The sequence below is a fragment of the Topomyia yanbarensis genome, chromosome 3, assembly GCF_030247195.1.
Source record: "Topomyia yanbarensis strain Yona2022 chromosome 3, ASM3024719v1, whole genome shotgun sequence".
Taxonomy (NCBI): Eukaryota; Metazoa; Arthropoda; class Insecta; order Diptera; family Culicidae; genus Topomyia; species Topomyia yanbarensis.
The window spans coordinates 282564808-282590243 of record NC_080672.1 but is presented as its reverse complement, the minus strand read 5'-3'; the positions used below and the strand labels follow the sequence as shown (position 1 = coordinate 282590243).

The 25436-nt window shown below is 35.9% G+C and overlaps 1 protein-coding gene across 4 annotated transcripts in view; it reads left to right on the top strand.

Annotated features, from left to right (window-relative positions):
* Positions 1-25436, top strand: part of LOC131689207 (potassium voltage-gated channel protein Shal) — a 642177-nt gene that overhangs the window by 398655 nt on the left and 218086 nt on the right. For all 4 annotated transcript variants that reach the window (XM_058974140.1, XM_058974138.1, XM_058974137.1 and 1 more), the window contains exon 5: positions 6639-6703. The gene's annotated coding sequence lies outside the window, so the exon portion shown is untranslated. The remainder of the gene's footprint in view (positions 1-6638; positions 6704-25436) is intronic.

The window sequence follows — 25436 nt, the reverse complement described above, 5'->3', positions numbered from 1 at the left end:
GCTGCCCGGGCGGAAGTATCCAAACTTAGAATAACAATTAAATCGGTTTCTCGGAGATGGCTGGACCGTTTGGACCAAACTTATATGAAAGCTTTTACTACCCCGTAAACTGCCCATGATCGCATATCAGTCCCATAAATATGGGAAATCCCATAGAAAACGGGACAACTATGCGATCAAGGGTAGTAAACTGCTATTAAATTTAATTCTGATCCGACTGATGGTTCCGGTTTTGCGGGTTGTGGCATGCGGTCACAGCACGGTTATATTTCGTCATTTCGTAAATTACGGTTGGTTAAATTCTGTTATGCATGCAATTACGTCAGCGAAAAAATTCATATTTTTTGGTGTGCACCTACGACGGTTCATGAGTTCATAGAAGTGGAACTGAATAGGAAAATTTAAAAATCGAATTTATATTTTTGATACCAAATGTCTTTAAAACGCATAAAACGTCGAAATGTGAAGAAATCTCGAAAAAAATTGACAAAGATTGACTTTTTTGTATTCTCTCAAATTTTTGCCTTTGCCTTTCTTATATTCAAAGGTTATGCAATCACTCTGAAAATCGTCAACCTGATTTTCTTTCGACTGACATAGGATTTATGGATTTTACAGGAGCGTACACTGATAGAATTTTTCGTGAAAACCACGAAACGACTTTCGTTGGCTTATTACGAAACAGCTTCGTTCGGCTAATTATCTTTATAATATTTACGAGCACCATTCGTCGAACCGTCAACGTCAACAGAGCTTCAATATGGAGGTATTGTTGCTATACGTCATATAATTGTTGATGATCACGACGGTCTCGGTCTGACTATTTAGTAGGCGTATCCGTGTCCGCCGGTTTCAGGAAGATTTTCTAAAACTCTTCCGCTTCTAGTTGATCCAGAATCTGGAGCAGTACGGATTCAGTTGAGCCATCGCAAACTGCTCGATGGTTTTGCATGAATAATTTTGAGTTTTTCACTGCCGGAGCAATGTCAAAAGAATATGCTATTAAATACTTCTCTTGGATGAACGAAATTAATTCGTGCGACCAACGGGATTGTTCGTAACATACATAGACGTTTATTAAAATAAACAAAACGTTTCGGTTCATTCACGAAAATTAATGTCGTTTTCAACGACAACATTCGTGCAATGTACACTAAATAAGTAAAATTCACGAAAACTTTCGTTCATCAAGCGACCATTTCTTCATATCACAATAAAATCGATTTTGCCAGATCTGTTTTTTAACTAAAAAAATCGGTGTTGTCAAACATCAATCCCAAAAGATCGAATGAAAAAATAAGAAGATAATAAATACGAAAACTTTTCTAAGATGAACGAAATGAATTCGTGCGACCAACGAAGTCGTTCGCAATATACGCAAACATTTATTGAAATAAACGAATGATTTCATTTCATTCACGAAAAATAATGTCGTTATCAATGATAACATTATTCGTGCCATGTACACTAGATAAGTAAAAGTTACTAAAACTTTTGTTCATCAAGCGTCCATTTCTTCACACCACAATCTTTCTAGTACTCGATAATGATGAGCAGGTTGAAATAGAATCAAATTTGCCAGACCGATCTTTTTAATTAATAAAAAAATCGGTGGTGTCAAACATTGATCCTAAAACATCGATTGCGACAAACAAAATCGTTTGTAATATACATAAACGTTTATTAAAATATACGAAATATTTTGTTTCGTTCACGAAAAATAATGTCGTTATCAACGATTACATTCGTGAAATGTAAACAAAATAAGTAAAATTTACGAAAACTTTCGTTCATCAAGCGGCCATTTCTTCGTACCACAATAAAATCGATTTGGCCACATCGATTTTTTTAAATAAAAAAATCCATGTTGTCAAACATCGATCCCAAAAGATCGACTGAAAACAATAAGAGGATAATAAATTCGAACACTTTTCTAAGATAAACGAAATTAATTCGTGCGACCCACGAAATCGTTCGTAATATACACACACGTTTATTAAAATAAACAAAACATTTAGTTTCATTCACGAAAAATAATGTCGTTATCATTCGTGCAGTATACATTAAACTTGTAAAACTTACGAAATATTTCCTTCACCAAGCGGTCATTCTTGTTCATGAAATGAACGAAACCTACTATTTAGAATGCACGAAAATACTTCGTTGCAGAAAACGACGAATGAATTCGTGTATTGTATGATCGATTTCATTATATTTACGAATTTATATTATCAGTGTAGCTAGGGAAGTAAGAAGGACCCCCACACGTAGCTCATCAGGTCCGTAGCTGACGAGCGTGTGTAGGTGCAAAGTGTATTAAGAATGTAATAGACATTTCCACAATTGAGCGCCCGAAAATAAAAGTCGCAAGGATAGAACATGCTTCGCAAAACCAGTTTCAAACGTATCAGAATATAAAAATCGGAAATAAACTTCGAGCATAAACATCGGAAAGAAATTCTACAGCATAAGAATCGCTTAAAAAGTTCTCACCCGTAAAACTCGGCAAGGATGAACCTCCAGTATAAAAATCGTTTAAAAATAAATACATCGTTCGTAGAAGCATCCGTATATCTTGATGTTCAAAATTAAATGTCGGCTATCAAAAACTACTTTGTAAGAATCGGATTTTTTCCGGTTTTTTTTCTGGAGATTTTTTTATCCGACTCTTACAAAGTAATGTTCCAGTCCGATTTTTATGCTTGAAGTTTATATCCGGTTTTTATCTCTATATATAAAAATGAAATGGTTTCCGTGTGTCATCGCATAACTCAAAAACGAGATGACGGATTTCTTTGATTTTGCATTATTGTCTGTGGAAGGTTCTTTAGCAGGATCACAAAATATTAACATTTTCTTAATCTACCTATTTGTGAAATTGGGACATTTTTAGTTTAGGATTTTTTGCACAGTTTGTCATTATATGTAGTTACGCAATAAAATGTCATTGGTGTGCTATTGGGCCCAGTTTTTCCGCGATGGTGCTTTTTTGTTAAAAAGTTTTATTTTATGACAAACTTTGCTTTAATGCATTTAAAAGGAAGAGCTGCGAGAGAGTTGATAAGTAACGTGTATGAAGGCACTAGTCACAAAGGAGAGTATGAATGCAGCGATGCTTTGTTTCCACGATTTCTCATGATTCAAACGGATTCAAATTCCGACTTTGAAAATGAAAATAAGTCATTGAAAAGGAACATAGGGTTCACAATTGGAATCACCTCACTGGAATTGAAATTAATAGAAATTTGATCCACAACAATTGCTAATTTTGCTTTTGTTGTATTTTTCAGTGAATAATTACAGGCAGGACAACGCCTGTCGGGTCAGCTAGTATTCTAATATATTTGAATCGGGTTTTAAGAAATTTATTCTGTCCTTGCGACTTTTATTTTCGGTCGCTCAATTTTATTGAACATAATGGTCATGGAGTCATAGTTTGAAGAAATGAGAAAGGCACAATTGCACCGTTAGGTGGATTAAAACAGGTTTTTTTTTCTAATGCGACTTATTCCAGTCTTTTACCGTATTGTGTAAAAACAGTTCTGCGCAAAAGTCCATGAAAGATCCGAATAATCCCAATTCTGTTCCAATTCCGACCACCCATTTCTTATCCATTTTTTGCAACAGAAATGAATTCCTATTTTGGCCTAAGTCATTTCCACTAAATTTTGAATTATGAAATGAAAAGTTCTCTGGTGTCATATGAATTTTCTTAGCCTCTTTCGTGGGGAAGTCAAGTTCAATTATAACGTGCCACAGTTCGATTCATTTCATTGAGTCGTACGTCTTGCAGTCCACAAACAGATAACTCCACAAGTTGTATTTCAGAAATTTGTACAGAATTTGTCTCAGGGTAAATATCTGATCTGATGTTGAAGGTCCTACTAGAATGATCGCAGTCTGCTAAACAGAACTCGGAAGATTGTCTTAAGTTGTAGGTCCAAGTGAGTACAACTAGGGTTGTGGTACCGGTAATACCGGTACCGAAAATCCCGGGAATACCGACCCATTTTTGGTACCGTAATACCGGTACTGATTAAAGGCCAGTACCGGTATTTTCGGTACTATACAATTTTTATGACAAATATGTTAACTCTGCAGGGGGATCTATTTCAAAATATCGGTCTGCAAGATAACGTTTAATTATATTAAATTGCCTTCTAGATAAATCGTTGAGATAACACATTTGTGTGGAAATGAGGTGGGTCCATCATTATAATAATTCTAGAAGTTAAAGTTTTATTAGCGACATTCTGATTGGTTTCCATTACTAACTGGGTGGCGCGTAATAAGACTATGGTCTAAGTCATGTCTGTATTTGGTTTGCTCTTAAACCTTTATCTATAAAAGAACGAACAGCGATTTAGTAGCTAACAGTTTTAGACTTGGTGATCTGCTTCAAATGGGGCGATTTTCTATTATTGGTGATAGGAAAATTCAGCAAAACTCCATAGTTTACAGGAAAGCAAGGAGCCTTGATATGCATTAGAGAATAGTAGGCAAACGACATAAAGGTCGGAACCAATTTTCAGAAAAGCAAGAGAGGAAATGCGATTAACCTGCTCGGATTTACTGCCATTCTCGCTTTGATTTACTGTTTTTAAAAGGGTTTCATACATTTACCATCTGTTCAAATCAACGAAAGTCGCACCACTTAGAAGTTATTGATTTAAAAGTGGCCTAGATTTCGAAATAAAAGAAGGTGCCCTATATGAAAAATATCTTCTGTGAAATAAGTCTTGCCATTCCGAAGCAATTAAAAGCAATAAACATGTTTTTTGATCAGCACAAAATATTCGAGTACCGGTACTTTACCGGTACTACCGGTACTGAGGGCTTAAGTACCGTAGTACCGGTTCTCGCCAAAAAGGGTCGGTACTGCAAACCCTAAGTACAACAACTTTGCCAAAGAAAGTATGGCGCTACATGTTGACACGGACAAAATAATCGTCCACAGCCCCAATTAGTCGAAATCCCATAAGCTATGGGTATCCTACATACCGCGCAGTAGGAATCCGAGCAGTAGGAAGCCGCGTTATAGGAATCCGCGTAGTAGGAGACCCGACTGTAAGTATACCTACTATTCGCTGAATTATATTGGTAGGATTATTTTTCGCCGCTTGCACATTGGATGTGCATCTTTGAATCTTTGTATCCTTGTATCTTTGAATCTGTGGATATTTGGAGCTTTGGATTTTTAGGTTACTTTACCTTTGGATATATAGAACTCTAGATTGTGCGATCTTTAGATTTTAAGATATTTACATATGACACATTCTTTCGTGACGTTACAACGATTTGACGAATCTTCATTTGACCGGCATGTTATAACTTTATCAAATGAACGCCTACATCAAAACTATTTACAGATTCAGAAAGTAGACAAAATTTCACGAAAGATTCAATCAACATTAACTGAATATACTGGAAGAGGATTGATTTATGAACGATAATGTAACGTGACGTTACAACGCGTCAGAAATTAGAACTTTCAACGTATTTCAATAATAGTCAAATCAGTTCTCTACTTCCCGAATCTGTAAAAAGTTTTGATGCAGGTGAACACCTGCATCAAAACTTTTTACAGATTCGGGAAGTAGAGAACTGATTTGACTATTATTGAAATACGTTGAAAGTTCTAATTTCTGACGCGTTGATAAAGTTATAACATATTTGTCGAATGAAGATTCGTCAAATCATTGTAAACGTCACGAAAGAATGTGCCATATTAACATTTTTGAAATTTGATATTTTTAGAGTTCTAGATAGTTAAATATTTTTCGCTTTTTAGTAGTGGATTTTTGTGTTGTAGTTTGCAGTTTTCATATCATTTTACTGATGGTTCTTGGAATTTTATTGTCTTAAAAATCAATCCCAAAATTAAAGTACTATTAGTACATTCTGTAATCTTTTTCAATGAACTGCGTTTGAAGTTTATTTATGAAAACTAAAGTTCATATGAATTTTTAGTGGACTTGTTGAGTACGAAATAAATAATAGTCCTAGTTGAGCATTTTCTCATAAATTGACTCAAAATCGCGAGGATCGATTTCATGTTGGTACTTTCTTTCGGTCACTTCGCGCGAAATGACTCATACTTTAAGGCGAGCTTCTCCTGCACTCTTTTGAACAACCGTACTTTACGCAAATTCGCACAATAAAACACAGAGATTTTCGGAATTCCGTTAAACAAATGCAAAAGGACGTTGGCTGTGAGCTTTTTAGATTCGAATAAGTTTATAAAATATTACACTTAGTGAAAAATTTTATGTTTGTGTCATCGTACTTTAGTTGAAAATAACTGAAGAGACGAAAATAGAATGTCCATTAAAACTATCACCAGACTAAATGCAATTTACTCGAATGTCTCCAAGATCCAACGATCTAATCCTGTCTTACCAATAGCACAAGTGTTGCAAGCCTCCTTAACTTAGTCCCCTTTAGAGATGTTTCCGTCATTATACTGTTGTGTACAGCAGTAGAGACACAAAGACGACAAAGCCTAAGGGATAATCCGCTTGAATATCAAATCCGACTCAATCCACGAAAGTCACGTCCAGCCGGTCTCTTGTGCGTTACGGAACCGTAGCGTAGATATGCAACAGAATCTAATTTACTTTTCCTATCCTCTTTTTCAGGACTAATGCTCGACCGATCCCTATGTTACTGCTGTGCACAAGGAAACATTTATTTACTGCTGTTGGTACGTATAATTATTTGTTTCAATGACACAAGTGAGGCATAATTGTACACTCAGGCTCTGGAGATGAATTACAAATATCCCCTGGGAAATTAGAGTGCAGATGGACTAAAATAGCTGACCTTCGGACAACCAATGCAAACGCAATTCCTATATCAGTACTTGGAAAAAGATTTTCGTATGTTTTTACACTTTTTTGATCGGGAACACAATTACACTTTCTCTTCACTCTATCGGTGTTTGTTGTCTTTTTCATTTTTCAAACAAATAATGGTTGGAAAATACGATTTCACCTAATTTATCGAAAACCATTTAAACCTGCAAGCGTTCAGTTTGATTGAAAAAGTTTAGCACAAATCTGTTAGCGAGGACAACACATGCCGAGAACCTGTGAAAAATATCAATTCCGAATTGCTTCTGCTTCGCTTTGCACTGTTCGTAATAGCGGAGCAGCATCTTTCCAATCGTAGTTACAGGAAAAAACTACGTAGTGACAAATGGGATTTTATGTGCCTTCCCCATTCGGATTCCAGAGTCTTTCTAGTAAATCGGATTTCGTTTTTTTTGTTTCATATATCCTTTTCAGTAGTGCGCCCTACTCCTACAACGGGTAGAACGTTGAACCGTGAAGCAAGAGTTCACTACATCCCCAATATATATGTATCGTCATGGACTTTGCTTGCCACAGATATTTACGCCGGGCTACACAAACAATAGTATGTTCTACTCTCTTAGCAGCAGAGTAGTATACGAAGCTGCCGTTGGCAATGCAGGAAACTCTTTGACATGCATGGGACACAGCCGGATGAACGGTCGGTAAAAGTTGAATCTTTGTACTGTCAATCATTGCTAACAAAATGGATAGCACCTGCAGCACTGACGCCTTCTCGGTGGAAGGTGAAACGGTAGCAGTTGCCCTACGACAGGCGCGCTGGCACAAATAGAAGAGGTCTTCTCCTTCAAGCTGAACCTTTTGTAGTATGAAAACTTTTGCGTCGAGAAAAATATTTAAAATAGGATGCTTCACGGTAATCAGGGCAGGAAAATTTCGAAAAATGAATTGATTGCTGTTCGAAGCTTCACGAAGCACCTTCTCAAGCATACCACATGCAATCGATGAGTTTGACACAATCGCTGCGAACATTTAGGGGTAAAACTTATCTCTGCTCGGACGAAGCGAGCTTCGCATCTAGTTCGCTCTTTACAATGTTCGAAAAAGTTCACATTAACCTTAGAAGCACACATCGTCGAACACGAGGTAAGCTCTTGGCTCGTGGTTTTTGCGTTTTTGGAACATTTCCACAGAGTTTCGAAGCGATATTCGGTGAACACATATAAAGCGAATGCCTCGTTTATTTGAGAATCGCGAACATCGAAGTTTTATATCGCTTCAAGCATCAGCATCATGAAGCCACCGCGAACATGTTCGCTACGTGACTATCTGTCTTAAAATCATAAACTGTAAATCTTATTTTGAGTATAAATAAAATGGATTATTTTAAGATTATAATTTAGGATTTACCGATTAGGTGCGCCGCATACCTTACCAATTTATGAGCCACGAGTTTGAATGAGCGTAGTGGTAGTGAAATTCAAATTCTTTTTTTTCGGAATACAATTATGTTTACTAGCTGCTTTGATTGCAAACTCGTCTTTTCTTCTTCAATCGGAATATATTTTCCCTGCCAAGGTGAAGATGTATAAAGTATGTTTAAGGGGGTAAGGGTTTCAGCGTGAAAAAATGTTTTTTGGTGAAATGACTCTTTTGGATGAAATGATACATTATAATGTACAAAAGTTTTGATCAATTCGCTTCGCCCAAATTTCTAAAAAAATCGCAATGCATCCACTGAGGGGTAGTTAGGCGTAGTCCGTTGGCCTTTGTTTTCAACTTGTTGCGGTTTCTAACGTTCTTGCGCAACATTCCTAAATCGGCTAGTCATATTCACTCAATAATATGCGATGATTTGGGTGTTAAACGTTATTTTTAATTTTACCAAATGAATTTATTAACAAATACCTACATACTTGAATCCATTATTATTGTCATTAATTGAATTATAATTTCTTGGCATCTGTACCAAACCAAGAGGAAAGCTTCCAAATGATTTTTATAATATTGTTTTATTGAAAGTTTATTGGTTGATTACCTAATCACAAGAGACAAAATATTTATTTTCAAACATTTTCGACAGAATCTGTTCACTTAATAAATGAAGTGTCAAACTTATTACATGTTCCACTTCTATGAAATTTATTTCCTGACTCCTGTACATGTGTTTTGTGATAAATAATGAGAAGGATATTCCAACTTGTTTGTATTGTATTTGTTAACTAATTACTGATGGAGAAACGCAAAGAACCTACAAACAATGTTCTAGTGATTTTTTTTTTGTTGGAAATCCAAAAACAATTCTGAAAAGGACAAAATTTGGTTTATCTTCTCCATGATGTAATCTTCCCTTATTTGACTTTTACTAATAAAAAATAAAAGAAAGAAATCATTAGGGCCCCCCGTATTTTTTTTTTTTTAATCAGTTATAGCCGAAATGCTTTATGTAAGGGAAATCTCGGAAAATGAGAAGCGAAATAAATAACTCCAAGTAGAATGAAAGTCGTTCTAAACTCGAACTTTTTCGAATACTGTCTTTCCATTATTATTCGCTTTTTGTCGCATTCCATATTTTGATATATTATTTTGAAGACCCATATTTAAGATCAATACAATAGTAATTCTTCAAAAGGGCTAATGAGACTTTTGTAAACAAACTTATTTCGCTCATTTTTCCGCTACAGAGTTGAATTTTATGAAAAATACACATGAATCAACATCTTTGTCCTTGGTAGAATCGATTTCAAATGTTTTCTGTGTTGAAATGATAACAAATTAAGAGAAATCAGCAAAACAAAAGTTTGTTCACAAATCTTATTAGCCCTATTCAAATGTTGATATGGAATAATAAAATCAATCAAGATCAATTTCGATTTTTTTTTTTAATTTTGCGGTGGTGTAATCCCTTAAGTGGTTGATTTAACGGCTTCTTTCAAAATTTATCGAACCTACTCCCATTCGTTCATTCGTTAGAGTAGTTTATGTTAAAGAGAGTGTACTAAATTAATAGGAACACTTAAATTTAGGAAGTTATGACCCTCGCTCCACAATGCAGTTTACGACAGAATTGCTCAACTGAAAATTATTAAATGAAATGAATGAAAACAAACATTAGACTATAGCATTTTGTACGCATGCACTTCAGAGGTCCAAGGGTTACAATTTCTGTTCTAGTTCTCGGATCTCCAACACATTTTTTTCGATTTTTTGGCCCAGTTCTCAAGGGAAATCCAGTTTTTAACTTTTTGCATACATATTGCATTGAATGAAGAACTTAGATAATGTATTCATAAAGTATTAGTAATAATTCGATTGTCCGTTCATTTTAAAAGGCTATTTTCTATAACTTTACAACTGATTTAATTTCACTTTCAAAATTTCTCGAAATATCACGTTCTAAAAGTTCTCAACCGATATAATATTCGAAAACAGTTATAAAAATGTCTCATCACACTGGTAGATGGATTCAAAGCGTTTTTTTAAATAAGTGCACGAAAAAACATGCGCCCTTCTAAAACATACTTCTGAATCAAAATGGTTTTACTGTTAGTCGAAAACAAGATTTACAAAACGACCAGAACCGCCATATATGAATCGGGAATGGTCGAGTTTATTGACATTCCCTATTTATTTCTAGGATTCATCATACACATCATGACGTTATTTATTTAACTGATAATCGATTTTTTCCTTTGAATGGATATCGATATCTTTATCCTCAAGAAACTGACATAACTGGATCCTCAAGAAACTGACATAGGAACATGACTAAGATAAGCGAGCCACTCAATACGTTGTATACATTGTGTTTAACTTCATTTTCTAGCCCTAATTTATTTCATTTGAAAATTTATCCCCGCCCTGTCACGAAATCTTGATTTTATCCCTACTGGTAATATATCAGTAGGGTATCTTAAATAAACTTGTTACGTCACTTTTCAGTTAACCCCAGCATCCATAAGTTACACATTGTCACAATTATTTTTCACCTACACACAAAAAAATAATGAAATTTAAACGACATGTAAATCAATACGAATGTAAACATACAAAGATTGAATCAAAACTATGATTGAAAATTACGTAAAAATCAATGCACTCAATTGGAGCATCTGAAAGCATTCAATGTTACACTTTCATTCGTGTAATATTACATGTCATTCATTTTACAGCAATAAGCGTGTGAAAAATACATTGAAGTGCATTGGTTTTCCGTTTGAAGAAACTGTAATTTTCAATCCACGTGTAGAATTATAATAAAATTCGTTGAATAAAGCACGACAAGTCGGGTGGATTTTTAGTGGAACTTAATTTTACATTTATATTCATGCTCCAAATATGTGCATGACAATAAACTTAAAATTACAAAATATTTTTTTCTGTGTATTCCACCCTTAATACAAGGCCTCTGTCTAGAATATACTTTTTTTGCATAACTAGTAGGTAGGTATTTGAATAAAGAAAACTAATATCGTCCGGCGAACATGTTAGCGATGGCCCTCGCGATGCTAAATTGATATAATCCTTCGGTGTTCGCGATTCTGAAATACTTCGAGGTAATCTTTCTTTTGTGTTCGCGAACATCGCTTCGAAGCTCCGTGTAACTGTTTCAAAAATATCGATCACACGAACCAAGAGCTTAGCTCGTGTTCGTCGAAAACTACGCAAAAGCTTTTACATATCTTTCCGAACATCAATGAAATGAACAAGAAGCTTCCTTTGTCCTCGCCGAAGAGCATGCAAAAGTATCGCCCAAATGTCCGCAATTACGATGGTAAGCGATTGTGATGCGAAGCTTGTGAATACGAACCAGTAACGCAAAGCTTCGCGCTTTGAAAGTATTCGAACATAGGTTCGGTTCGAATATTTCCTGCCCTGACGGTAATATGTCTTTGAGTGGCATCTCTATTGTAGGAACGCTCCGGGTTCCAGGTTAGTAAAATCGTTCATTGGTATTATGCGACACAACACCAGGCTCGATATAGGTAAACATTGGTTGTTCCTAAGATGATGTGTTCTCTGGTACGACGTTTTAGGTGGAATGAAAAATTCTGATATGCTTCATATACACACTGAGCTGGATCCACATATGTATGACCCCGAATTGTAGAAGTGGCAAGTCGATAAGCTTAATGTAATGTGATTTGTTAGAGGGAAGTAACCCAATTCGGACCGCTGGCCAATTCGGACCCCCAGCTGTTTCTCAGATATGGTAATATTATGAAAAACGTGCATATCATTTTCATGGCTGTCATGTAGCTCTGTTCTGTATCACAAAATATTGCGGTTCTCATTTTTTGCGTGCGTGCGCTAAGAGCGAATGTTGCTGCGGAGCGCTTTTTTTGAAAAATGTGTAAGCCGAAAAACAAGATTTTTGTTGGCAACAACAATCAATTAAATCAAGTGCATTATCGTGATTTTGGATCTGCCGGATAATATATTTTATTTATATCCTGTTTTGGGCGAGACTATCAACTATTACTAAGGCCAAAATACGAATTAATTTCTATTGCAAGAAATCGAAAAGAAATGGGTGGTCCGAATTGGAACAGGGTTGGGGTAATTCGGGCCTCTCATGCACTTTTGCGCAGAACGGTTCATACACAATAGGTAAAAGATCGGAAAAAGTTTCCTAAGAAAAAAATGTGCGCAATTGATCAGGCTTTTAGGAAAAAATATTTATTTGTGATTCGGTTGACACGTTTCAGTTCTATAGCTCATAAACCCTTGGTAGGTCCGAATTGCCCCCTATAAAGTTATTAGTTCCAGATAAGCCGTTTATATGAATACTCAGATTGTATTATTCCCACAAAAAGCATTAGGAGATGGCAAATTTAGGGAAACGATTCATCGGCTAAGCTATGAAGCAACAAACAACTGCGACTTGGGCGTATACAAACGAAATATAACGAATTGATTTAGCTCTTAGTCGGTGCTGCCCTGAAACTGATTGTTTTACTTCCAACGCCACAAACAGTATTAGATCAATTTTACACTCCACATCTACAACTTAAGATATCAACATTTGAAAAAGTAAAGTTTTTTCTAAGGTTATCTCATTAAAAATGCTCATAACTTTTAAACTGTTTGATCTATTTCATATCTGTATTTGTGGAAAATTTTCGTGTCGATAAGGTATAAAAGTTTCGTGAATAAATTAGTTGAAAAGTTACAATGAAACATTCAAATAGCTGTGAAATTAAAACCAACAAAGTTACAAATGTGATATATCAAAAAAGTTGTTCAAAAAATCTTGTATAAAATAATTGGATGGACACTTTATTACTTCTTCCCGTCGCATTTAGAAAAAAATCAGGTCATACAAACAATTGGGATCACCCCAATGCCACATATCTCAAAAGAGGCCTTAATTAACATAGATTATTTGTTCCGAAGACGCAAAAGCTCTAGAACCAGCAGTTTAGTTACAAATATTTTTGTCATCCTAAAATCTGAACTCGGACCATTGTGGAAGCCTTACTGGGTCAACGTCTCGTTTTGGCCAGATTGGTTGCCATTGATTTGTTCCGTGGTCAATTTATCGAATGGTTGCAAAACTGTGGGATACAGTCTGCTGAGGCAATTTCAAGAGATTTGATACCCATATTGCTAGTATTCCACTGAGATTAATAAATCGCACATCAGTACTTGAACATTCCTTCGGAAAACCGAATTCTCGGGAATCAAATGAAATCATCCAGTTCATTTAACCGAGTCTAAAAGTATCACATCTATCACATAGTTCAATAATCCAATTTTCCATAGAATTTTAACTGAATCTCATACATGAGATGTTCTCGTTTAAATTATAATTTCCTAAGCCAAAAGTTGCCGCAATTTTCTCCTCCTTCTCGTACATCCAAACCAGCAAAAAAGGCTTCCCTCAATTTTGAATATTAGTGGTGGGCACAGAATGGAAGGACTTCTGTTCCGATAGCAATCAGCGATTGCCGGAAACCCTGTCTTTCATTTTGCTTTATTGTGTTGGCTAGTGGCCAAAAATATAAAACCAATAAAATTCTACTTCAGTACTTCCGACCGAAGGGAGCGACGAGCTTATCTGCTGTAAGGCTGAATTCGATATCGATTTTCTTAAACCGAGCCCAACTACTAACTGTCATCTTTCGGAAGAGGAAGAGTAAACATTTCTGCTTGAATGGCAAGCGGCTGCCGATTGGCCGAAGGCAAGTAATAGTACAGATAAAATCCCGAATATTCCTTCCACAATGAATGGAACAATTTTGGTCTGTTGGTAGAAGTTTTTTATCAAACTTCGTGAAATACCTCGAAGGGGTGGGAAAAGTTAAACTGAAGAGCGAGTTAACAAAAGTTTGGTTTCGCTTCAAAAATATTTGATGATGATGGTAAGGGCTGATTACAATATGTGATGTAGGTTCGTAGATATGTCAATGTGTATGTAGTATATTGTCTTGTTTCCTTTATGCAACTTTATGTTGATATTTGGTAACTGGTGCCTTAAGGAAGCAGTTGTTTTTGCGATGTTCAAATTTTCTCCATCGCCAGTCAACAATGAATCAAGAAATCCAAATAAAATGCGGCTAAATGGGACCATATTCACAAGAGCTCCAAAGCGATTGACGTTTTGCACGGGAAAAACGGGGCATGGATCTTATTGGCTTCGTCATGAACTTCCGCAAGATCAGGAGCACTGCTAAAACTAGTTAGTTCATATGCATAGTCCTAGGATACTATGGAACATATTATGAAATATATTTGAAGAGGTTTCATTAAGATGGATTTGTTCTTATGATTCGGATATGGATCGTTTTTGCTTGCTAATGGCCTTCCGGAAGAAACGGAGCGTTTGCAGAAATGGAAAATTCTTTTTAAAGACGCTACTATCAAACGCCCCCTCCCCTTTCACATTTCCTCTTTCCGCCACATACTCTCCTCACACCATCACCCACACATACTAAAACAAGATAGCATGAAGACAATAGTGAACTGCGAATTAAACAAATTCAATCTTTTATTTATATGTTTCAAGTGTTTCCAGCGTCAACACGTTGCTCATCACATTCGTGACAGTCTAGCATTTGTATATAGATACCAAGTGTTATTATAGTTGTAATAAACACATTCACAATTCTTTTGAACAAAATCAGCTATGGAATCATACTTTATATAAATAACAATTGCATGATTGCACCATTATGTGGATTAAGGGGATACACCACTGTATATCGAGAGAAAATTGGCATATTTCGGAATTTTTTCTTGACAAAATGAAAAGAAAATGAGATGCTGTATAATGGGATATTGGTGATGTACAAAATGTAATGTTTTCATGTAATTTCATCACAAGATGGCAGCTGTGCAGTATTTTCCCGCCGACACGTTTTTTTGGAAAGGGTACACGGCCGGACGTCTACCTTCCGTCATTTTTAGCCTAGGACCAAAAAGAAATTTTGGTGCCTTGGAACGACTTATGGAGAATATTTTCTATATTTTTTTCGCAAAATACCACTCTTTTTAATATAAGAAGCTATTCATCATCATCAGCATCATCAACATCAACATCTCATCATCGTCATCATCATCATCAAAGAAAGTAAATTTGAATGCACTGCGAAAATTTCAGAACGATAAAATTAGGATGGAATAACAAGGGATGACATATTTGTTGGATTTTTACGTTACCTCTTACTGTCTTCTATTTAGTCATGTTCGCCTTAAGAAACATAGAACAACTCTTCGCTCGAATGTTTCTTAGTCTTGTTATTGGTTTTAAATTTCAAAGCTTTCAACTACTTTTCCTGAACATTCTGAAACAACTTTAAAGATTTTGAAAACAGCTGGATCACTTCAATTCCGGTTTACATAAAGTCTCTATAACCTCAACAATATAAGTATTTTTGGAATGGGGTTGACTAGTAGATGACGGAAATCGATGTCTGAAGCTATTTTGAAATACACGATGGCGAATTCTGGTCTGTTTAACCTAAACAAATCGGGCATTTTCGAAATAAGATTGACGAGTACATAACGTAAATCGATATCTGAAGTCTGCTTGAAATCCAAGATGGCGACATCCGGTTTAGATGAATTCTCTATAACCTCAACAATGTTAGTATTTTTGAAATGGGTTTAACGAGTACATAACGGAAATCGATGTATGAAACTATTTTGAAAGCCAAGATGGCGACTTCCGGTTTATAAAAATTCTCTATAACCTCAAAAATATGAGTATTTTCGGAATGGGGTTGATGAGTAAATGACGGAAATCGATGCCTGAAGCTATTTTGAAACCCACCCAAGTAACCATAAGCATTAAGCGATTGCACTATATTGGCTATACATTTGCAATAATGTTGCATTGAAACTCCATTACAGCATTAACAATGCAATAAAGTTCTATATTAACATCAATAATGCATAAATGCACAGCCGAAATTAGCATTATCGCTTGCTCTATATGCGCATATAAAACTGATATAACGCGTACATGCTTCAAGGAGCTTTAAAGCATGTAAGCTTTACATGTGCATTTAATGCCATTATAGAGCAAATAAAAAGCCAGTATAATGCTATTGTAATGCTGTGGGTTTATTCGTTATGCAACTCTCCTTGAAGATTATATTCGGTATATTTCATTTCAATCGAACATATGCTAGGCAGCAAACGCAGCGCACTTACCGTGAAGGACGAGACAAGGTACCTCGGTTCGAGACTTACTAAAGGAAATTTTCGTAAAACATTCATATCATGTGAGAAATAAAACCCATTAAGGATATTCATTACAATGAATTAGAAAAGAGTCAATTACGGTTTTAAACAGAATATTTTATTTGAATTTTTTTCCTTTTTGCTCACCATACCAAAAGGAAACATAAGAAATGGTTTTAAAACCACGGCGGACAATGACAGCCAACTGAAGGTTTCTGATAGCATTAGTAGTGCTAATATTAGGTTTTCAAATTTGACATTTGTACGCTGGTGCTTTATAATAGCATTAGTGCCGCAAAAACGAGCTGTCAATCTCTGCACAGTAATAGCACTATATCTCGACTTTTCTGGTATAATATCAACATTATATCAGTATTTAGGGATTCACTGCTCTATAAGACTGCTTTATATGTGGATTTAAAGCAAATATTAAGCTACGTTATAATGCTTATTGGTTACTTGGGCATGATAGCGAATTTCGTGTTTGATAAATTCTCTATAACCTGAACTGCCGTTATAAGCTTATCTGTCCCTTTTTCTGTTGGACAAATATGCGTAGAACGGCAGTGAACAATATGGGTATCTTTGTAAAGCGACAATTATAGTGTAGATATAGGTACAGTGATTAGTGATGATATGGTTATGGAAAATTTTACTCAACCAGAAGTCTCCATCTTGGCCATTAAAAGGACTTCTTCATTGGTTTCTGTCACCCACTCGTCAATCCCATTTCAAAAATACCATTATCATTGCGGTTATACAAAATTTCGCTCAACTGGAAGTTGCCATCTTTTCACGACAATTACCATCATCTACTCGTCAAGCCCGTTACAAAAATATCCATTATTAGGGTCATCAAGAATATTGCTCAACCAGATGTCGCTATCTTGAATTTCAAAAAGACTCCAATGATCCATTTTTATCATCTGCTTGTCAAGCCCGTTCCAAAATACCCATATTGTTAGGGTTATCGAGAATATTGCTCAACCGAAAGTCGTCATTTTAGATTTCGAAATGGCGCAAAACAATTATTTTTATCATCTGCTTCTCAAGACCGTTCCAACAATTCCCATATGTCGCGGTTATGAAGAATATTGCTTAACCGGCAATAGCCATCTTGGATTTCAGAAAGGTTCCACTAGTTCAGTTTCATCATCTACTTGTCAAGACCGTTCTAAAAATACCCATATTGATAGGGTTATCAAGAATAAAGGGTGTTCCACATCAGATTGTATCACGGAAAAAACGCTGTACCCTGTTTTTGTGTACGCAGTTTTTTGTGCGGTTTTTTCGAGGCTTTGTACGCGGATTTCGCATAAAAATACACCACGTTAAATGGACAATCCGCTTAAAAACCGCGTTAATTCGAAAATCCGCTTAAAAAACCCGCGTTAATTCGAAAATTGGTGTAAAAAACCATAGAATATTTTTGAAATATTCTAAGTCCTTTTGAATGCAAAAGATTTTCGGAAAGATGGTAGAGACGGGTCTGGAAGACTCCTTACGGCCCACACCTCAACAATGTGGGTATATTCGGAATGGTCTTGACGAGTGGGTGCCTGAAATTGATTTTTGGCGCAATTTTGAAATCCAAGATGGCGACTTCCGGCTTAAATGAATTCTCTACAACTCAATCAATATCGGTATTTTAGGAATAGTCTTGACAAGTAGGAGACAAAGGTCGATGTTTGACGTCATTTTGAAATTTTAGATGGCGACTTCTGGTTTACCGAAATTCTCTTATGAAAAATCTAGGCGATCATCCAAAACTTCCTCGACTATAGGATTTAATCATAAACCAGCAAAATATAAAATATGTTTATGTGTTCATCCAGAAGAATGCGGTGAGATTGGAAGTGAGAGGAGAAAGAAAAGGATGTGGTGTGAGTTGGGGGTTTGAATTGATTCAAATTAAATATATTGCTAAATTCAAGTAAATTCAACTGTTTAATTAAAACTATTTGTACTACAACTTCAATTTCCAAAAATACCCATGTTGATTGGATTATAGCGAATTTCGCTAAAGCGAATTCGAATCCAAGAGGATTTCAAAATAGCATCAAAAATCAATTTCTGGCACCTGCTCTTCAAGACCATTCCGAAAATACCCATATTGATTAGATTTTCGAGAATTTCATATAACCGGAAATCACCGTCTTGGATTTCAAAATGGCGCCAAAAATCAATTTCTGGCACCTGTTCATCAAGACCGTTCCGAAAATACCAATATTTATTGAGTTATAGCGAATTTCTGATTTCAAAATGGCGTCAAAAATTAATTTCTTACACCTGCTCGTCAAAACCATTCCGAAAATATCCATATTGTTGAGGTGCGGGCCATAAGGAGTCTTCCACACCAGTCAAACTCATCTTTCCGAAAATCTTCTAAGTCTTTTGCATTCAAAAGGACTATTTTTTGCAAAAACCGTGTTACCTGTGAAATCCGCGAAAAAAAACCTGCCAAAATTGTTTTAAGTTGTTTGCATTTAAAAGCCGGAAAAAATATTAGTATTTTGCATTGAAAAGGACTTAGAATCCGTGCAAAAAAACTTCCAAAAATAGTGTTTTGATGAGGGCATTTTTGCGCGGATTTTCGAATTAACGCGGTTTTTTACGCGGATTTTCCAATTACCGCGGTTTTTACGCGGATTTTACAATTAATGTGGTTTTTTACGCGGTACGTATCCTCCGCCTTAAAAATATCTGGGTATATAAAATAACCCATTGGGTAATTTCTCTTGAAAACATCAGTATAATTAGTTTAGAGTGTATTGTTTACACCGAACACTGAGCATCGAACGGAAGGAGAAATTGCGGTCAGAATGGATGTTCTATTGGTGATCAGGATCACAAACGTGTAGTGAAAGCATTTTAGCGGAATGATTCGGTCAGGGTTGTGGTCAAAAAGCTGAATCAGCCCTTTCGTCTTTCGTTCAGAGAGCCAAGGACAGGAAGGGACTGTATTTGTATAAAGTGCAGAAAGCATCTGATCGTGGTGGGAAATGCACGGGCCCGGAAGCTGTTCAACTAGATTCTGACGAAGCCGCATTCACTCACCATGGACGATGACATTCAAAATTTGCCAATAAATACATGATTTGGCAAGCGATTTGCTCATATGGCAACGGAACGGAGTGCGCTGTTCGTATCTGCCGGAACTGTAAACGAGTAAATCTACCTCGAGGATTCTCTATAGAAGCGTCTGCTTCCTCTGTTGAAGCAACACGAGGGTCTTGCCATCTTGTGGCCGGAGCTAGCTTCGTGCCACTATTCAAATGTTGTCTTGGAGTAGTAAGAAGCCCCCCCCCCCATGCACCGGTATTAAGGCCCATCGCAAAATACTGGGGAATTATGAAGCAGGCACTATGGAAGCATCCCAAGTGGGTTTCCGTAGTGGGTTTCAGTACATAAGAAGCAGCAGCCAGATGTTGTACAGAGTTATGGTATTGAAGTTGAATGAAATAAATATGCCAAAAGCTTACTAATGGGTTATATTTTATTGTCTAAAAGTTTGAGAAAGTCCCCTTCCTACAGCGGTTTTCCGTGATGTAATTTGATGTGGGACACATTCTAACGAATTGTAATAAGAATGTAAAACGAATTTTTTTAGGGACTTTTCATATTTTTACGAATTAATTCGATTTACGAGCCCCAAGGTTTGATTCGTAAGTGGAGGTTCCAGTGTATAGGTACAGGTAAAAACATAGTCTTAAATTTTAATTATCTTGATTTATTAAAGATTTACATCACAATTCAATGGAAACAACTCACGGAGGCTATAAATAAATGGTAGTAAACTTTCATAAACCATTTAATCAAATTCTTCCTGCCTCTGGAGAACTTTTGCATAGTCTCAAAAAAGTTCTTGTTTCATATTTTGCTTATATTTAAGCGAAAACATACTTATTTCAAATGGCTGTAAAAACGATAAAGCAATTAATTGGGAATATTTTCTTCGTGGAATAAGGGAACATAAATAACCTTGTCTTTTAGGCGGAACTGTCCGACAAGGTAATTTTTAGCATTTAAAATGCTTTACTCCACTATATGGGGCTAGGACTCGGTGTAAAACTAAAATCTAAAATTGGAATCACGTTGCGAAAATGTGGCACAATTTTAAACGACTGTAGCGCTGTTAATTGTTGATGGATTTGCGTCATTTATATACCAATCGATTCAGAGATGTCCAACTTAAAAATTTACTGCAACTTGGTATTTTAACTGTACACTCTTTAAAAATCCGTATTATTGTAAATTCATTGGGAAATTGTAAGAAAACAGACAAAGTTTTCATCAATCGATTCAGAAAATTGCCAATAAAAAATTGTTATCAATTCATCTGTGTATTTTATTGGCACATTATTGAAAAATCCGTAAATCCGCAAAAAATAGGGAACACATATGGGTCATTCCACGCGAAGTGATCAAGGCACGTGTAATCGACCTTCATGGATTTGAACCAAATTTGGAGGAATTGTTCATCTAAGGCCAATATATAAAAACCCAAATTTTTGTTTCAATTGGGCCACCCCTCGGCTCGTGGGAGCACCTCCTGTTTTGACAATTTAGCAAAACTCTTGATTTTCTTTTGATCATATCTCCGGTTCTATTTACTCTAGAATCAAACTGTAAGATGTATTTTGAAGAAAATTGTCCAAAAGTCTAAAAAAAATATTATTTTTTGGCCCCAGTGCTACCAACTATGCGATTTTTTCAGTTAAACATTAAAAGTTAATGTACAGGAAGGATTTTGCTCGCAGTTCCAAGCAACGATGGCAGAAGAAAGCGAGATGGCGAATTGCTGGTTTATGGAGTGCGTTTAGTCATGCAGGCAAAGCTCAAATCGTTTCATAGGATTCTCGTCCTGTGTCACATGACAGTTATTAGCAAACCGTCCTTATTAGGACGAATACATAATGGAAAAAATAAAAATGAAGAAAATTCCTTTTATACTTGTATTAAGTTTGTGCTTGTTAATTCTGTACCTGAAGTAAATATTATTCAAATTAATAATGTACAAACTAGAAGGATTTGGCAAAATGAATGAATATGGCAAGCCTGTCACTAAGCGAAAGCCACACCAAAAAGAATGATCACAAAACATAGTTATCTTCAAACCGTCCTTATTAGGACGAATACATTATGGAAAAAGAATTCAATTACAAAATTCCTTATGTTAAGTTATATTAGGGTTACGCTTGTTAATTATGTACCTTTACTAGTGAATATAAATAACATAAACAAATATTCACACATGATGCAAAAATCCCTTTTATTAGCTTATCTTAAATTTGTGCTTCTAAATAATCAATTCTGTATCTTTACCAGTGAACAATAAAAGTAACAACGTAATGCGTGTGTGCCCTGAAAAATAATGCTATATTGATGCGATGATGGTGTACATGGTGTTCGCTACTCATGTCGCATTTTCAATGTCGGTGGTCGTGTCTTGTACAAAACCCTCCAATTTTTTCACTATCGAATTTTTATTAATATTATACATTCGAGTCCATCTACAAAAAGAAATATCAAAATTTTTTCATGCCGATTGATTATTCTACAATGAACACGTCATCCGTTTCATCAATCCCATCCATTCGGCCTGAATACGTTATATCATTGATGTTTCAGCCAAACGACTCTTATATTATGTGGTGGAATAAAAAATCGTGTAAATTATACAAGAGTGGATGCCATTAGACTAATGCGAATATTTTACAACTAAAAAAAGGAAAGGCAAGCTGCAATCAGTAACAAGTATAAAGGTGGCAAACAGCTTTTTGAGCGCAAATGAAGATATATTCTGAAGCCAGTCAAGGTTTCTGATGCGGCAAAGAAAAGTTTTATCGCTTTATCAACTTAAGCGATGAAATAAATTCCGGTAATTTTAAATCAAGCGCTGATTTATCGTTTTGAGGTGAAGATGGCTTTGTCATTCGTTTTGAAAATCGTTGAAGGCAGCGGAAAAAATCAGAAACGGATTACTTTCAGCAACTTTTTATGACCCCGTGGAGACAATAATGGAGGAAAGAATTTAAGTGAAGAAATAATGATAGGTAATTGTCACTTTGATAGCAGACACAAGAAGGAAATGAATTGCGTCGTAAGATTAGGTGGAAAGCTTTTCCATGCGGGATGGAACAATCGAAACGATGGCACGGGTTAACAGTAGTTGAAGCAAGGATAATAGTAGCTCAATTTAATCAATGCGAAAAGTTGTTCAATGGCATTTCTTGATTAGCATTTTACGAGAGGGAATAAAAATTCGACAGAGCTTAAACGTCATATCCATTATTCGAACTGCAGTTTATCTGACTGTTGCATTTTTATTCAATTTCCGTAGATTTTGTTGTGTAACAGTCACACCGAACAAAACTTTGACAGCCGTTTTTCGTGGCTTCAAGAAACAAAAAATATAATGACCGACAACGGTTTACAACGAGTTCTAAAGAAAACAGCCCCTTCTTTCTCATAATCTTCAAATGGATCGGTCGGGAAAAAAACCAACCATTACGTGCTCAGCGATTTTACTTCAAGATGGTCGGGAAAAAAGAAAACTTTTGCGCACGTCGCTTCTGTTCAACGAGGGCAAAAAAAGCAAACGCTGAGAAATCTCATTCATTTCATTCGTGCAATTACTTATGATGAGCCAGTACTGAGCAGGGATGTAAAAGAAGAATGCTGCATCCTAGTGAAATAAAGAAGCAAACGAGTAAAACGGAGGGTCCTGTTTTTTAAACAGCACTCGTCAGCGGGACCATTTGCTTTGGAATTAAAAATGCAATTCAAGCAGGAACATTAACCCCGTTGATTTGCCTAGATTCAGTAAAATTGTAATGTCTGTAATACCTACATACCTATACCTAAAGTAGCCGAATAGTCCGTGTGATTGTCCTAACAATGACCGATTGAAGATTTTCGGCTTGCTCGGTAACAAGCTTCCAGTCTCCCTAAAACCGCCAAACACACGACCAGTGAGTGTGAAGGCCACATCGAAATCATCGACCTGTTGAATGTTCTTTGTTGAACATTAAATTTGCAAATTTTTCTTTCGGCATTCGTGTGTCATATCCAGCCCACTATTAAGTCTGTAGAGTGACCGGCTATCTGAAGTCAGCACGTGTGTTAACCTTCCAAATCCCACTGGCCGGCAGCGGTATTAGGAAAAAAAGTTTTCTGCATATGGTCTGGCTTCCCCATGAAAACAACTTGATTTCGGGATGTAGGAGGGGTTAGCTATGCCGATTTTCCAATGACCCATTTCAGAAATAATATAATACGTGTATCAAATTTATACCAGTATTATTATTAAATTTTCCATTCCTTCCCACGAGTAAGTGGCATTGACACATGTTTAATGTATCATCAAATTTTAGTTCATTACTTTCAAGACTTACCTTGTCACTTTTTATATACCGTAATTTACTTTTGAGTGGATTATATACAAGTGCGACAGCATACCAGTTGATTGATTGAGAGAAATGCAGCAAAAATTTAAACAAACCATGGAGGGAGGATTCCTGCAGTGATGTTTCAACTCGGAAAATGTTTCATCTGCCCAAAACGATGATCCATCGCGAAAGTGTTCAAATCGATGAAACCGCAGCAGGATCAAGCAATGGACAAGTCTCTTGAAGATAATGGCGTTGATGCTGGATGGATTCGCTCGGACGTTGCGCCGATAAGCGTGGAGTTTCCTATCGTTTTAGACGAAGAGCTATATCCGAAAAAGCGGAACTTTAACCGCAATCGCCGCTATTTTGGACACCATCAAAAGCATTATTCACCAAGTCTCACTGTATTAACATATGAAAAACATGAAAAAAAAACGTCACACGAAGAAATGCATCCGTTCGCACACATCTCTTACTTCGATCTACTTTTCGATAACGCCGAGATCTTGGCACTCACAGCTATCCGAAGTCATCATGGGCTCAAAAATTAACCTCGAATTTAAATACAATTGCAATGCCGAGCGGCGTACATGTACGCGCTCACGGTTCAACCCCTGATGATTGCTTCAGTGACCCATATAAAATAACGATAATTTTCAAATAAAACGAACCAACCTGTTAAACAGTCACATATAGCTCCTACGGGTTTGAATCAGGAAAGGATTTTCTGTATAGATATTTCCATGGCATTCTTTAATAAGCGTGGTAGTATTTTAACTAAATAGTTAGAACGACCTAACCAAAAATGCGAATAACTTTTGCAAAGGGCATATTTTAATGAAATAATCGTTTTTATTGAAACAAAATTTACAATATATTGAAAGTTATCACATTTTGGTAGATCTTGGTTTAATGAATTTAGATTTTTTCTATTAATTAGCATGAAATTTCGAACCATGGGGTAGACAAGCCCTTATTCATCTCATTAGTCAGGATGTCACACTATTTCATTGATAACTCGGCTTACAGTTATTGGATTTCTGTTAAATATGTATCGTCATCTTTGCTTCGTTTCTAAGAAGGAGTACAATTAAAAATCTTACCTCAAAATGTATAATACTCGCAATTGAACGTTACGAAAAGTCGAGTACAACACACTCTTATTAATCCTACCATTTGATCTAATGCGATGAATACAGATAGCAGACGCTGCTCTTACTAATGTATTCAAATGAATGGAATGAATAGAGGTGCTGAGATGAATTAGTGCAACCTATATACGGTTATTGCTGGAAGAACTTTTTTACTGATAAGTTCTCGATGCTGCAGTAACCTTTAAAATGTATCGTTTTTCTTTATTTTTTCAAAAATGATAAAAAAATTAAAGAATAGAAGAATTATTTACAATTTGAATATTTAACATCTATTTCTGGTTTTGTTAGTGTCGCTTTTTGCTTTTCTCAAATAGAAAGGTTATGCAATCGTTCGAAATTTCGACTTGTTACCCAAGTCCCGCAAGGCCGAGTCTCTCATACCATTCGAC